Here is a 10,861-nt window from a genome sequence, read left to right as displayed (position 1 = left end):
GTGTTGGCGGATGGACAACAGAGCCACGGACCCCATCCCAACACTGTTGTGTTGTTCCACACAAGAAGACACCACCCATGGGTCTCATCCTTGATGCTGGGACCAACCTGGGGCTGCTGGTGGTGTAAAGTTCACAGAAATGAATGAAGGGCTGCACGTACAAGGACAGCACCAGCACAGGTGGTAGGCAGCAAAGAACCCTGGAGAACAGGCTGGTAGAGGTGCTCAGGAACAGGTCTGAACATCAGCAGCTTCAATTGTTCCTCTGAAGTTACAAGGGTAACTGATTTTCATAACTGGAATTCTCACCTCTTGTGGTTATTGGAGTGGGGGAGCATGATTTTTAACAAAACACAGAAATGTGAAGGCACAGATGCCCCTTAGGGTCAGTGTTTCTGGGGGCCAGAGCAGAAGTGACTCTTGCAGAGGGAAGTGGGTGAGCAGGAGTCAGTACCTCTCCTGTGGAGGTGCCCTGATAGAGCCTGTGCCAGTGGAGATGGGCACAGATCAGCAGACACAACCTGAGAGGCTCTGTGAGGACACTTGTGATGAGTGCCTGGGATTATCTGCTGATTTGGTGCTTTTCATATACAAGCAATTTCCTTAAACATGTTGTCTTCATGTTCCCTGAGTGATAAAAAATGTCATGTTTGTTTGAGAAAAATTTCCACCTGGTGCAGAGCAGGAACATCCCAAGACAGCATCTGATGCTGCCCCTCCAGCACCCAAAGCCTGGCTGCATTCTGGTGTGAAAGGCAGTGCCTCAGGGCCCTCTGGAAATTAACATTTCCAGAGGCTTATTGCTAATGAAGCCTAATTAATTTTGGATGTAAATGTGACATGCTGCTGCAGCTGCATTTGCATCCTCACTAAAGAAAAACTCATTTTCATCACAATCCACAGTGGGTGTTTTATCTGAAAACTATTAGAGGAACACGGTATCTATTTAGCTCCTTCTTAGTCTAAGGATTTTTCACTTTTTCACTCAGCTAAATTTCAAGAAACATGCCACAGCCTTATAAAACAGCTGCATGAGACGCAGTGTGTTTTTCACTTCAGAGCAAATAAGGAAAAAGAAAATTACAGAAAATGGGAGAAAAAATCCTACTCGGGTTTTCACCTCCACTGGTTTAATGGAATGAAATGGCAACATCAGCTGTTTTCACCAGATTTGTATTGCAACTTGAGTGCTTCAGGTACCTTTGAAACCCATAACTACCAATACCCAAATGCACTGCAGCAATTATTCTCTTGCTGTAGAGAGTGTGCCATTTAAACACAGCCCAGGGTGACAGGGATCAGCCTGAACCCCCCTCTCTGTCTTCAAGATCGTGGGCAGATCTCATCTGATCCTGCCACCATGAACATGGTTCAGCAGCACGGCAGGATGAAGGCCAAGACTGGGACTCTTAAGCTCCTGATGGTGATATTGCTTGACTTTAATGGGCTTGGAAAAAAGTCCACATTTGGAGTTTGCCATCCTGCTGGAATTTCTGAACTCTCTGTGCCATTGTGAGCAACACCCTTCCTGGAAACACAACCTTAATTCTCCATCTCTTTATGACAGAGAGAGGGGGAATATGACAAACGCCAAATAAAAATGCTGCTTTATAACATAGACCAAAGAAATGTAGTTTCCAGAAGTGCACACGAGAAAACCAGCAGCAACAGAATGTGCTTTGGAAGCTGTCCAAGCCCAGCAGTATAGCCCAGCTGCAGGTCATTCCTTAAAGATTTTGCACATGCTGTGTGCTCCAGCTTAGGTGTGTTCTCCTGAAAGAGACGGGGGCACCTGGGCTTGGGGGCTGGACACTGACCTGAGAAATGGCCCCACCACGTAAACAAGCTCTGTGATCTGTAGGCCCTGAGGGATGTGAATCAATGCTGTGTACAGCCACAGAAAGGCAAACGTTGGGGTGACATTTCCAATCCTAAAATGTAATCATTGCTCTGGTTGAGGTCACTGCTCTGCTTTGTCCCTCCCCAGCAGCAGATCGACCTCCAGCTCCAGTTAGTGCTAGACTTGCCTTTATAAATGCCAACTATTGTACACAGAGCTTTTTCTAGTTTATATATATGTATATATATATGTATATAAATACATAGCTAGTATAAAAGCAAGTGGATCTAGCTCTAGTGGTGTGGCAGGTGGCAAATGGGTACCTGTGCCACCAGACTTACCCTTCTGAAGACAGCCATGCTGGGAAGCAGGTGAACTGAAGAAAATGTAGTTAAGGTTCTGGACAACATTGACTTTATTTGCGTATTTTATTAGTCTGCTTGAAGCACAATAAAAGGTGCTCACTGAATGAGTCTGACTTCAGTAGAGGGGCAATCAGAAGTGGGATTTGGAGCTGGCCACCATCATGACCACCAGCATCACCACCACACTGCTCCGTGGTGTCTCAGAACAGAGGAGGCTGAGACAAAAGAGCAGCTTTAGGCTGCCCTGCTTCTGAGGCCAGCTGCCCAGCCACAGGCACTGCTGTAACTCCATCCTTTGCAGCTGCTCCACAGCTCTTTACACAACCCCAGTCTCTGCTTCACAGCAAGTGAATAGAAGGTGTATTTTCCAGCAGAGAAATCTAGGGGAAAGAAATGCAAATGATGTTGTTGGTTTGGTTTAGTTAAGGGGGCAGTGAAGAACCAGGAAGCTGCCAGCAAGAACACAGACGATGAAGGCAAGCAGCAACATGAACACACCTGTTGCAGGAGACATGAGACAGCACCTTCACACTCCTCAGCTTGGGGCGAAGCGGGTGAGCTCCAGCCCCCTGGCCAGGGAATTCGGGAAAGGAGCTACGTGTTACACCTCCCACTCGCTGCTCTGCCAGCAGCTCCAGCCCTGCGCAGGAAATCCCCCTGTGCCTCGCAGCAGCTGCCACGGCACCTTCACAGCAAGCACTGCTTCGGGGGAACAACAGCTCATCATTGTTCTGCAGAGTACATTTGGACTACTGACAACAAGTACCTCTCCTTCCCCCAGCTGAGATTATTAGGAATCCCACTTAGCTTCGAAAAAAGAAAGGGTAGGTACTGATGAAGAAGCAATTCACACATTCCAAATGTCTCAAAATAAACTCTTCACTTGCTTTTCTAAGCAGAGACAAGCACTCTGAAAACAGCAGCACACACACAGCTTCACACTTGCTATGTGAGCACAGGAAGTTTAAGATAAATTCAGCAGCAGATCAGATGAAAGACCTTGTGCGTTTGCCTATCTATTTGTACAGCTCCCATGGCAAGTCCCACCCCATCACTGCTGTATCCGGGGGCCTCAGAGTCTCTAAGATATTGTATGATGATGGTGCTCAGTGCTTTCCATTTCACTCACGGGGAGATATCTCAGGGAGGAGGGTGCAGGGTGAATTCACCCATGACACCCAGCTGATGGGCACCCACAGATGGTTTGGAGCACCTAAGGTCGTTGCTTGGCCCACCCAAGAGCCTGGTCCTCCTATTCCTCCTGGCCCAGCATCCCAGCTGCTCCCCACACTCCACCATAAGGTGGACCAAACCCAGCTGAGAACAGCTTCTCCACTTTGTGTTAGAGGAAAGATCAATTGCATCAACCACAAGGAACAAATACTCGACTTGCTCTCCTTTGTAACTCCCACTTTTTGTCCCCCCCATAAAAATGGAAGAATGTTTAACTTTTGGATTAAAAAAAAAAATAATTAAAAAAATGACTTCTAATTTGAGCAGTGCTGAACAGAGTCTGACACTGCAGAAGCATACAAGAGCACAGGGAATTAGCCTCAGATACTTTATAATGCTATTGGAGGGTAAGGAATTGCTGACATTGAGAGTCAGCAGCCCATTTTACACATTACACAGTGCCTGTGACTTCATCTCCGCCCCCTGACTTTTGCTGGTACATCTGAGAAGAACCAGGCTCCAGAAGTACTGCCAGGAACCAATCAATGACAAACCAGAACCACTTAGATAGTGTTAAATCACATTTATGTCAAGGTCCAGTCAAGCCCAAGCTGACAGCAGCGGTGATTTAAAGCACTTTACTGTATGCAGAGCCCCCCACTGTACCTTGAAATACCAAGAAAAGGGGAAAAAAAAGCTTTTTAAATATTTATACTGCTTAAAGGAGTGTGAACACATCACCATTTCGGAGGCAAAGGTGAAGTTTGGCATCTGGAAGCTTGACAACCACACTGCAGAGCAGGCAAGCAAGGGATAATTTGTGCATCCATCCCTGCCCCTTCTTTAAAGAAGGCTTCAGGAGAGAATTTGTTTGAATTTAGTTCACAAATTTGTTTGAATTTAATTCAGAAATACCAAGGCAATCAAGTCTAGTCACCTGTATTTTTGCCATTTTTATTTTTTTTTGGTGTGTGTGGAGGGTACCAGTGCATTCTGGAAGCTGCAAAACGAAGTGTGTAGGATACAAAATAATTCTGACCTGTCACTACAGCCCAGCACAGAACGTACAGGGGAGCACCACAGGCCTTTTCTGCAGCTCTTTGCAAGGCAGAAGAAGATACACAGCTACAAATATGTGGGATTAATGCCTTAAAGAGAACAACTTGAAAGTTTTCAATACAAAATTACATCCTTCCCATAGGATGGTACGTTGTGGTCAAATCAGACCATTTTGGGGATAGGTTGGAAATTCTCCCCTGTTATTAACATAGTTCTTGGGGCAATTTTTAGCAGCATGGTGATCTCATCCCAGTTCCATGTCACAGAACAACTAGTAGAAGTCAGCAGATACCAGTGTCCTGAAATTAAGGAGAAAAAGCAAAAAGCTCACGTTGCAGGCAGGACTAGGGGACTGAACACCCAGTATCTGTAAGACTGTAAGTACCATTTTTTAAAGAGAGGTGTTTGAGCATATGAGAATTTAATTCTTGCTGAAGGGAGCCTGGGATGTGCCTGGATGTGGCCTTGGGCTCTGAGCACCCATTTAGACGGAGGCAGAGGTGAAGCTGGTCTCCTCTGAGCTGCTGCAGCCACGAGCAGCCCCAGGCTAAGCCCCTTATGCAATCCTTCAGTCACGGCCACCTCCTTGGCTTGGCTTTGCTTTGCAGCTCAGACCTTCCAGATTTAAGGATGTTTACAGAGTCAGTTGCTGTGCTGGGAAAGGAGCCCTGCCTGTAAAGTGCAAATAATAAATATCTGGTATGTTATTGGGCAGGAAAACCCACCAAGAAAAAATGGTTTTGAAATGTTAAGGGCAAAGCTATGGAAAGGGCTAGCAAGAAGGAAAGCTCCTCAACGGGAGCAGATGCAGGCAGGTCACAGGGGACAGGGAACACCAAAGCAAGAAAAGGTCAGGTCTGAGAGCCGTGGCATGGCCACACATGCCTCCATCCTAAGGGTTTGCCCTCTCTCCTTCCAACCTCAGACTGTCTTCTAACCTGAATGAAGGTCAGCAAGGTGATGGAAACAGAGTGAGACTCCAGCACTTCCCTGTGCACCCACAGAGCACAGCCAATCCAGACCCAACAGTGCCACGTGCCCCAGGGAAAAGGTTAACTCGGTGCAAAGCCATCCAAACCACGCTCTGCGGGTTCCCTGGCAGCTGTGGAGATGGGGGGGGAGGGCAGGCTTGTTTTCTCTTGGTAGAGGGGAAAAAATACTCAACTGTTATCTGTCTTTAGTTTGTCAACGGCAAGCACCCGGACGTGCAGACGTGTGCCCTCACATGCAGCCAGCTCCTGTCTCCCAGCTCGAGGTGAGAAGCTTCTTCGGGCTGGTTTCCTGGAGATGAGGTTGAAAACTCGGGATCACCGCAGCACCAGGGGCGAGCTGGGGCGATGAACTGTCTGTAAACACTGTGTAAGGGCCAAGGGCCTCGCACCCCCCGCGCTGCCGTGCGCGAGGAGACCTTGACTAAAAGATGCTATCGGGGTGCCCTGGTTCCTCTCAAGTGCACGAAACTGCCGTTACATCGAAGGGGACCGCAGTTATCAGGGCTTTTGGGTTTGTTTTTTTCTAATGGCTGATGGAGCTGTTAGGACAATTCTCCCAGAAGGCAGCAGCAGATTGGCTCTTCTTACAGAAATAAATGCAAATACGTGTGTGTATGCGGGAAGGGGGAAATAACGTTACCGAACGGCATCATTTTCTTGCCGGTATTCCTTCCACTTGCGCCGTTTCCCGCGGCTTTGGGAGCAGCCTGAGGCCGCAGCGAGCCCAGCGCAGCATCGCGCCGCTGCCCCCCGGGCCTCCCGCCGCCTCGCCCGCCCCCGCGGGAGGCGGGAGACGGGGCTGCGGGTCCGTCAGGGACGACCCAAACACACCGGGGGTGGCCAAGACAGCGGCCCCGCGGCTCACGAGGCGCGTTGGCCGATGTTTGCGGCACCCCCCGTTCCGCCCGGGGCACGGGGCTGGGCCCCACCGTGAGAGCTTCCCCTCGCTCCGCGCCCGCCGGGACCCAGCGCCCATCACCAACCCCCTCCCCCCTCCCGGCGGCAGCGCGGCCCGCCCCCCGCCCCGCCCCGCCGGGCCCGCCCCGCGCATGCTCCGCGGGCGCCCCGCACCGCCGCCCCGCCGCCTCCCCGCGCCCGCCGGCCCCGCTCTCGCACGCGCCGGGCCGGGCCGGGCCGCCCCTCCGGCCCCGCAGGGCAGCGGCTGAGCGGGCACGGCCGCCCCGCGCTCGCCTCTCCCCCCCCCCCCCCGCCCGAGCGGGCGCGACGGAAGCGGTGAGTGGGGCCGGAGGGGGCTGCCGCGGCCCCCCGCGCCGGGCCCGCAGCCGGGGGGGACGCGGGGAGGGCGGTGCGGGCCCGGCCGGGCGCTGCCCCGGAGGGAGGCTCCCGAGATGGCCGCCGGGCGCGGGGGCGGTGCGGGGCTTCCCCGGCGGCCGCTTCCCGGGCTGAGCGCGGCGGCGGGGCCCGGGCTCGGCGCCGGTGGGTTCCCCTCGGCGGGGCGGGCGGGGCCGGGCTCGGGGGTTTTCGGAGCCGCGTTCCGGCGAGCGGCGGCTCCGTCGCGGCGGGAGGAGGAGCCGGAACGAGCGAGCTCGGGGTTCGGTGGAAACGGGTGAAGTTAAAATAATACCCAGGTGTTCCTGAGCGAGCTCGGCCCCCTCCCCCCGCCCCGGGAGCCCTCGGTCAGCTCTGCAGGTGCAGCTGCTTCGAGGTTGTTGCCGCTTCTGTGCACATTAAGGGCTTGGAAGCACTGATTGGGTGCAGCTGGCAGTCCGGCGTGTGGTCTCGTACCAGGGACAGAGAAGCAGTGCGGGCCATTTTCAGCCCCCAGCCCCCCTTCCCCCCTTCCCCGAGGGGCGGTGCAGCCGTCGTGCGGGCGGGTCACCCCCGGGCTGGACCTGCCTCCCCGGGGAGGCCCGGCGGGGATGCGGGGCGGGGAACCCCCCCCGCCGGCAGCTTGTCGCTTTCTCCGGACGCCTCCAAACGTTAATTCTGCCGTAGTTCGGTGTGCGGGAACAATTGCTGTGGCGTTCGAATAATCCTGAGGAGCCAGGGTTTCGGAAGCAGGCGTGGAAAGCCCGTCTCGCAGGAGCGCGGGGGCACAGAAGCGTGGAGCGTGTCCCCCCCGCCGGCAGCCGCGGGGGCCGGGGCACGGGCTGCGTGGCAGCGGCAGGAGGGGCCGGTCCCTCGGCTCCAGCAGCCCCCGGGTCCGTGCTCCGAGGAGGACAGGAGCTGCTGGCTGCCGGGGTGGGGATGGGGGCCTCTCCTTGCAGGCCTGGAGGGCAGGTGAGTGCAGCGCGAGAAGGCTGGGGGTGGGTGGGTGGGTTGGTGTTTTCCTTGGTGGGGGGATGGAAGTCGTTCAGAGCTGTCTCGGGGGTTTCAGCTTAGCTCAAATTAGCCCCAGCTGGATAATCTGCAAGACATAAAAAACTAAGGTTCTCTGCCGTTTTATTCTGGAGCAGAATTAGTTGGTACCGTTCTATTCAGAGCTGCTGAAGCTCGGGGTTAAGTTTAGTTTTGACCGTATATGGGGAGTGGACGGCATTTCCTCCTGGCACTTGTTTGTAAAACGCTCAGGAAGTTGCACCTTGATCGGGGTTTGTGCCGGGTGACACCAGGGCAGGTGCTGTGAAGCAGGGAGCTGGGTAAAGACGTGCTGCTTTGTGTCCCAGCAAGCAACATCGGGCTCTCGCTGCCCGTTGTGCTGTCAAAATGTGGTGATTGCGGGCAGATCTTCCAAGTGTTTTTGTCAATACTTTTTTAGTGATTAAATTATCCGTAAATATCTTACTTGTCTAAGTATCTTCAAGCCGTTCACCCCAAGGCCCAGTGGAACAGAGGTTGTACTGTGCTCCTGCAGAGGAAAGCACTTGACCTTTGGGAAAGGTTAGGTGAAGAACTTGTAAAAAGCCAGGGTGAGTGGGCTGAAATTTGCACAAGAATCTAAACACAGAACTGGGACAGCTTGTAAGTTTGTGAACTACTGGGAGTCTTTGCACTGCAAAAATAATTCAGAATTAATTTTCAAGTGGACTTTTTTGAGAGGTAGATCCTGTAAATCTCAAGCTGTTGGGGAGTGTGCTGTTTCTGTATGTCAGAGTTGGCTTGTCTGTTCAATTAGCTTATTTAAAAAACAAATGGGAAGCAATATGTGGAGAGAATATCTAATACAAAAGCTTTGGAAAACAAACCTCTTTTAATGGTAAAGCAAAAAGCTGAAGTCTACTTGAACTGTCAGGGGTGAGACTTACTGGGTTAAATCAACACACCTTTGAAGCTTTTTTTTTAGTCAGAAATTTAAACTTACTTTCGTTCTTTTACTTTACCTCTTGAGGGGCTGGAACTTATCTGTGGTTCTTGGTTGGAAGTTTAAGTAATGCTCTTACAGTAAGCTTAAAGGGCCATTTCTGTAGTTTTTAGTCTTGGAATTAAAAGACTGAATTCACAGAAACCAGGTTCCCTTTTTTGTGTGGAGGGGAGAAGTCTTTCCGTTTTCGTAGGCAGCATCTTGACAGTGATACCTGCTGCCAAGGGAGGGAAGATTTTGCCTCTTTCCTACCACGTGCTTCCTCATCCTCCCTCGATTTGGAGGTGAAACACCTTTTTCTCCTGTAGAACTGGCCTCAGGTGTCTTGGCATCTTGCTGCTGCCCCACTTGGTATGAGGAAGAGAGGCCCAAAACAGAGCATGAACCCAACTGGAGAACCCTTGAATTTGTATGCTGAATTGGGTGTGAATGGCACAAAAAAAGAGCCACTCAGTGTTTACATAAGGAGGAAGGCATTTGAATTGTTTTGAGAGATTAAAGCTTTTTACACTAAAAACAAACCCTTAAGACTGGTTTGTATTGAGATGTGAAAAGGATGTTATGAGAACCCATGAAGGAGGAAGCATGCTGAGAAGCCAGATGATGGAGAGAAGGCTGGGTCGGGTCTTGGTTCCTGGCTTGTCTCATAGAATCACAGAATGGTGAAGGTTGGAAGGGACCTTAAAGATCATCAGGTTCCAACCCCCCTGCATGGGCAGGGACACCTCCCACTAGACCAGGCTGCACAAGCCCCATCCAACCTGCCCTTCAACACCTCCAGGGATGGGGCACCCACAACCTCCCTGGGCAACCTGTTCCAGTGCCTTCCTGCCCTCATGGTGAAGAATTTCTTCCTGATGTCTAACCTAAATCTCCCCTCTCAGCTTAAAACTATTACCCCTTGTCCTATCACTGCCCTCTCTGGTGAAAAGTCCCTCCCCAGCTTTCCTGTAAGCCCCTACATCATGTCCAACAGCTATTAAAAATGACAAAATGTGGTGGTGTTTTTTCGTGTGTGGGGTTTTTGTTGTTTGTTTTTGTTTGTTTTGTTGTTGTTTGTTGTTGTTGTTTTGGTTTTTTTTCTGGTTGATAAGCTGGCAGTATTCCAGTTGTTTTTTTTTGTAGCCTGTCCAACAGTTTGCAATTTCTTAAGGACTGGGCATTATTCCTGTAAACACACTCAAAGCTGCTCTAGATCTCTAAAGCACTTTAAAATGCAATTAGGTTTCAGGTATTGGCAATGTCAAACACTTGCCAGATTGATGGAAAATGGCTTTTACAGCTCAGCAGATGGTTCAGGCAGCTCATGCTCAGAGGCTGCCTTTTGCAGAGAAAGCTTTTCCATGGCCTGATGCTGCTCAGTTCTGCTGCTGAGTTTTGGGGTGTTTGGCAGCTAAATGGTTACTTTACTGCTGTAGTTTCTATCCAGTACAGGACATGACAGATTAGGGGGAACTATTCTGCTCGGGCACCTGATGACCATAGCAGCACTTCAGGTACCTGATCCAGTATTTGTTTTCCCCATTCAGCTGATCCTTCCACAAAACTGAAATAATACTAAAAAGTACTAGGTTACTGAAAAAAAGAAGTTGGTGATGGTTCTCTTGAGCAAATTGGTTGCAATTTCTCTTGGTTCAAAATGGAGGGGAGAAGAAAGGAAGTGTGATTTAGTGGTTTGAATTTCCTGGCTCGTTGAGCACAGGTGGATTTTTAAGGAAGAGGTCCTGACGTTTTCTTCGTGCTGAGGGGCTTAGAAAATGTCAGACAGTTTTGCTGGCTAGAATAATTGTCTTTTTCTGCTGAACTGGTTATATAAAAGCAACAGAAGTTGCCTATCTGACAGAAAAACTCAGCTACAGGAAGCTGGAAGAGCAGCTTCTACTTGGGAAGGTGTAGTCTGTAGCTCTCACACTGCATATCATTGCCATCCTCTGACACTGTATGAGTTGTGAGGTAACAGTGACAGGAATGTGGTTCTCTGCATGTTCTGTGATTATGATTATACTTTAAAATAGCTGGCCCATAAAAATGAAGTTAGATTTTTTTTCTCTGCAGGATGTGAAAGATAAGATAGGAAATAAAGGGCAAGAACTGGATCATCCCAAACTATGGAGCAAGCTAGTGGTGAAAGCCTGGGAAAAATCAAATTAAAGGTTTGTGGGTTGTTTTT

The 10,861-nt window shown here is 50.6% G+C and overlaps 1 protein-coding gene across 3 annotated transcripts in view; it reads left to right on the top strand.

Annotated features, from left to right (window-relative positions):
- Positions 1-6,510: 6,510 nt before the first annotated feature.
- JAK1 (Janus kinase 1) overlaps positions 6,511-10,861 on the top strand; it is a 57,705-nt gene continuing 53,354 nt past the window's right edge. For 2 of the 3 annotated variants that reach the window (XM_051625492.1, XM_051625491.1), the window contains exon 1: positions 6,511-6,662. The gene's annotated coding sequence lies outside the window, so the exon portion shown is untranslated. The remainder of the gene's footprint in view (positions 6,663-10,861) is intronic. The other variant, XM_051625493.1, reaches the window with a different exon arrangement.

The sequence above is a fragment of the Apus apus genome, chromosome 7 (assembly GCF_020740795.1).
Source record: "Apus apus isolate bApuApu2 chromosome 7, bApuApu2.pri.cur, whole genome shotgun sequence".
NCBI lineage: Eukaryota > Metazoa > Chordata > Aves > Apodiformes > Apodidae > Apus > Apus apus.
This window is presented reverse-complemented; position numbering and strand designations above follow the sequence as displayed.